The sequence below is a fragment of the Apodemus sylvaticus genome, chromosome 11 (genome assembly GCF_947179515.1).
Source record: "Apodemus sylvaticus chromosome 11, mApoSyl1.1, whole genome shotgun sequence".
Taxonomy (NCBI): domain Eukaryota; kingdom Metazoa; phylum Chordata; class Mammalia; order Rodentia; family Muridae; genus Apodemus; species Apodemus sylvaticus.
In genome coordinates, this window is record NC_067482.1 from 15,235,021 (window position 1) to 15,240,567 (window position 5,547).

The window sequence follows — 5,547 nt, forward strand, 5'->3', positions numbered from 1 at the left end:
TGGAACCAAGGCGACACAGGGTCCAGTTAGGCCCTGTGCCCACAACCACTGACCTTCGCTGACCAGCAGGGCTGCAAGCAGCTGCGATTTTGCAGCGCCTTTCGCTGCACGGAAGCCACTTCAGAACTCAGCCTCCCGCCAGTCAGGAGAGGCTCACCTCCATCTTGGTTTCGGACTCCAGAGAGATCAGACAGACTGAGGTACATAAACATAATCCGAGGCCAACACCACGGGGGTCTGAGCCCAATGCGCATTGGCCTGCACCCAGGCCCTGGGCTGTTCGGGGGGCCATTGGGGTGCCAACCCAGCCAGGAGGTTTTTTGCCCTGGCCTGCGCGCGCCACCATTTTGCCTACAGGACGACAGAGAGCTCTGGCAGGCAGAGCCATAACAGGCATAGCCTGAGGCTAACAAAGCAGGGGTCTAGGCCCCAAAAGGCCCAGGACTGACCCCAAGAACTGGGCGGCTTGGTGGGCCATCTGTGTGTCAAACCGCCCAGGAGGTTGTTAGCACAGCAGACTCTCCCAGGGCTTTCAGGGAGCGCGAGCACGCACGCCCGCCATCCTGTTCACCTGGCAGACCCAATTAACAGTCATAGCCCTAGGGGAACTTTGCTCGGACCTTGGCCTCCCAGGCTTTTGCCTGGACTCAGGGCCTGGGCGGCCAGGCTAACCTTGTATGCGCCAGCCCAGTTGGGGGATCGGCTGCCCAGCGGAGTGATCAGAACACAGGGGAGGTCCTGGCAGCATACACCATTGGCACTCCCTGGGGGTGCACACTGGCTCCATCTGGTCCACAGATACAATCTGGGGCAAGGCCCTCAGCTCAGCTCTCTCCGCTTCTGGATCCAGATCAGCCTGGGTGGCGGCACCACATCTCCAGGTCCTGCAAGAGGCTAGAGGGGCTTCCGGGTTGCCAGCGGGGAGAAGTTGGTGTGCTCTGGTGAATCCAGTGGGCCCCAGTGGGAGCCTTCGGGTGCCTGCTTCCAGATCTGAACAGCCTGGGCAGCAGCACCCTGTCTACAGGCAGTGCAGGAGGTAAGCTGTGCACCAGAGGCCAACTGGGAAGGGGCAGCTTGCACTGGTGAGTCCAGCACTGACAAGACCAACTAACACCAGTGAGAACTAGATGGCAAAAGGCAAACGCAGGAACGTCACTAACAGAAATCAAGGCAATATGGCAACATCTGAACCCAATTCTCCTTTACCAGCATGTCCTGGATACCCCATCACACCAGTAAAACAAGATTTGGATTTAAAATCACTGGTCATGATGCTGGTACAGGAACACATGGAGGACATACTTAAAGAAATTCAGGAGAAAATGGATCAAAAGTTAGAAGCCCTTGCAAGGGAAACACAAAAATCATTGAAAGAAATCCAGGAGAATACAAAAGCCAATAATGAGGAAACACAAAAAACACTTAAAGAAATACAGGAGAACTTTGGTCAACAGGCTGAGGTCATGAAAGAGGAAACACAAAAATCTCTTAAAGAATTACAGGAAAGCACAAACAAGCAAGTGAAGGAGCTAAGCAAAACCATCCAGGATCTAAAATCAGAAGTAGAAACAACTAAGAAAACTCAATGGGAGACAACTTTGGAGATAGAAAGCCTTGGGAAGAAATCAGGGGACAGAGATGCAAATATCAACAACAGAATACAAGAGACAGAAGAAAGAATCTCAGATGCCGAAGATACCATAGAAACCATTGACTCAACAGTCAAAGAATATGCAAAATGAAAAAAGCTTATAACCAAAAACATCCAGGAAATCCAGGACACAATGAGAAGACCAAACCTAAGTATTATAGGTATAGATGAGAGTGAAGATTTACAACTAAAAAGGCCAGCAAATATCTTCAATAAAATCATGGAAGACAACTTCCCTAAAGAGAGTGATGCCCATGAATATACAAGAAGCCTACAGAACTCCAAACAGATTGGACCAGAACAGAAATACCTCCCATCACATAATAATCAAAACCCTAAAGGTACTAAACAAAGAAAGAATATTAAAGGCAGTAAGAGAAAAAGGCCAAGTAACATATAATGGAGACCAATCAGAATTACACCAGACTTCTCACCAGAGATAATGAAAGCTAGAAGATCCTGGGAAGAGCTCATGCAGACTCTAAGAGAACACAAATGCCAGCCAAGACTACTATACCCAGCAAAACTCTCATTCACCATAGATGGAAAAACCTAGATATTCCATGACAAAACCAAATTTACACAATATCTTTCCACAAACCCAGTCCTACAAAGAGTTACAGGAGGAAAACTCCAATACAAGGAGGGCAACTACACCCTGGAAAAAGCAAGACAGTAACCTTCTTTCATCAAACCCAAATGAAGATAACCACTCAAATATAAAAATAGCATGAAAAATGACAGGAAGTAATAATCACTATTCCTTAATATCTCTTAACATCAATGGACTCAATGTCCCAATAAAAAGACAGACTAACTGACTGGATACGTAAACAGGACCCTACATTTTGCTGCACACAGGAAACACACCTCAGTATCAAAGACAAACACTACCTTAGAGTAAAAGGCTGGAAGACAATTTTACAAGCAAATGCTCTCAGGAAATGAGCCAGATTAGCCATTTCTAATATCTAATATCCTCTACAAATATAAGAAAATCGAACTAATCTCATGCCTCCTATCAGATCACTATGGAGTAAGAATGGTCTTCAATAGCAACAAAAACAACAGAAAGCCCACATACACATGGAGGCTGAACAATACTCAGTGATACCTTGGCCAAATAAAAAATAAAGAAATCAAAGACTTTTTAGAATTTAACAAAAATTAAAGCAAAAAATACCCAAATCTATGGGACACAATGAAAGCAGTGCTAAGAGGAAAACTCATAGCCCTGAGTGCCTCCAAAAAGAAACGGGAGAGAGCATACACTAGCAGCTTAAAGGCACACCTGAAATCTCTGGAACAAAAAGAAGCTAATTCATCCAGGAGGAGTAGAAGACAGGAAGTCATCAAACTCAGGGCTGAAATCAATCAAGTGGAAACAAAGAGAACCATACAAAGAATCAACAAAACCATGAGCTGGTTCTTTGAGAAAATCAACAAGATAGGTAAAACCTTAGCCAGACTGAACAAATGGCACAGAGACAGTATCCAAATTAACAAAATTAGAAATGAAAAGGAGGGTATAACAATAGAAACTGAGGAAACTCAAAAAAAATCAACAGATCCTACTACAAAAGCCTATACTCAACACAACTAGAGAACTTGGAGGAAATGGGCAATTTCTTAGATACCAAATACCAAAATGAAATCAGGATCAAATAGATCATCTAAACAGTCCCATAACCCCTAAAGAAATAGAAGGGGTCTTAGAAAGCCTTCCAAACAAAAGCTCAGAACCAGATGGTTTCAGTGCAGAATTCTATCAAACATTCAAAGAAGACCCAACACCAATGCTCTTCAAACTGTTCCATAAAACAGAAACAGAAGGAATACTACCAATTCCTTCTATGAAGTCACAATTATGATAATACCAAAACCACACAGATCCAACAAAGAAAGAGAACATCAGACCAATTTCCCTTATGAACATCGATGCAAAATACTCCATAAAATTCTTGCCATCCAAATCCAATAACACAGCAAAATGATCATTCACCATGATCAAGTAGGTTTCATCCCAGGGAAGCAGGGATGGTTCAATATACTGTAATTCATCAATGGAATACACTACATAAACTCAAAGAAAAAAAATCCACATGGTCATTTCATTGGATGCTGAAAATGCATTTGACAAAATTAAGCATTTTTTCCATGCTAAAAGTCTTGGAAAGAACAGGAATCAAGGCCCATAGTAAACATAGTAACCTAAACATAGTAAAAGCAATATACAGCAAACCGGTAGTCAACATCAAACTAAATGGAGAGAAACTTGAAGCAATCACACTAAAATTGGGGAGTAGACAAGGCTGCCCCCTCTCTCCATATCTTTTCAATATAGTACTTGGGGTACTAGCTAGAGCAATTAGACAACATAAGGAGGTCAAAGGGATACAAATTAGAAAGGAAGAAGTCAAATTATCACTATTTGCAGATGATATGATACTCTATTTAAGTGATCCAAAAACCTCCACCAGAGAACTCCTACAGCTGATAAACAACTTCAGCAAAGTGGCTGGTTATAAAATAAACTCAAGCAAATCAGTAGCCTTCCTATATCAAAGAATAAGCAGGCTGAGAAAGAAATTAGGGAAATGACACCCTTCACAATAGCCACAAACAATATAAAGTATCTTGATGTGACTCTGACCAAACAAGTGAAAGAGCTGTATGACAAGAATTTCAAGTCTCTGAAGAAGGAAATGGAAGAAGCCCTCAGAAAATGGAAAAATCTGCCATACTTGTGGATTGGCAGGATTAATATAGTTAAAAAGGCCATCTTGCCAACAGCAATATACAGATTCAATACAATACCCATCAAAATTCCAACTCAGTTCTTCATAGAGTTAGAAAGAGCAATTCTCAAATTCATCTGGAATAACAAAAAACCCAGGATAGCTAAAACTATTCTCAACAGTAAAAGAACATCGGGGGGAGTCAGTATCCTGGACCTCAAACAATACTACAGAGAAATAGTGTTAAAAACTGCATGGTATTGGTACAGTGACAGGCAGGTAGATCAATGGAATAGGATTGAAGATCCAGCAATGAACCCTCACACCTATCGCCACTCAATCTTTGACAAAGGAGCTGTAAACATCCAGTGGAAAAAAGATAGTCTTTTCAACAAATGGTGATGGTTCAATTGGAGGTCAGCATGCAGAAGAATGCAAATTGATCCATCCTTATCTCCTTGTACTAAACTCATCTCCAAGTGGATCCAAGTATGGTTGCTTCCTTGGAGGGGTCTAGAGTAAAAGTAATGCTTTCACAGTGCTGAGGTGAGAAGGAATGTTTTAAGTATGGGGGCATAAATCATTTTATGAAAAAATGTCCAAAAAAATAAAGACATAGACAGGTAGAATTGCTCCCCTGGAGTCTTTCCTTACTGCAGGAGGGGTCATCTTTGAGCCTGGTCTCAGGCAATAATCTCAGATAAAGATATATTAACATTTGAAGTTGCAAAGCTCATAGCAGCCTCAAAGGCTTGCATGAACCTCCTTGCCTAGGGAAGTTTTTTTTTTTTTTTTTTTTTTTTTTTTTTGTTATTTGTTTGTTTTGGGTCATCACCTCACCTCCAGCGAATTCCTCTTAAGCCAAAGCAGCATTATTGCAGAGTTATCAAGGTGTTGTTCAAAATAAAGTTCAAATTTAAGATTTATGAAAGGTTAATGAGACTATGGAACTTACAAAATCATTAAAATTTGGTCTGCCTACTACATATCGTGTGTTATGGATTTATGGATTTGGGGAATTGTTTTTATGTTATTCCTTTGCATCCTAATGATGGTAAAGGGTTTGTGAAGTGCTATCATTGGAAAGTTTTGCCTCAAGGAATGGCTAATAGCTTCACCTTATGTGAGAAAATTTTTTTTTGTCTATGCTTCAATACA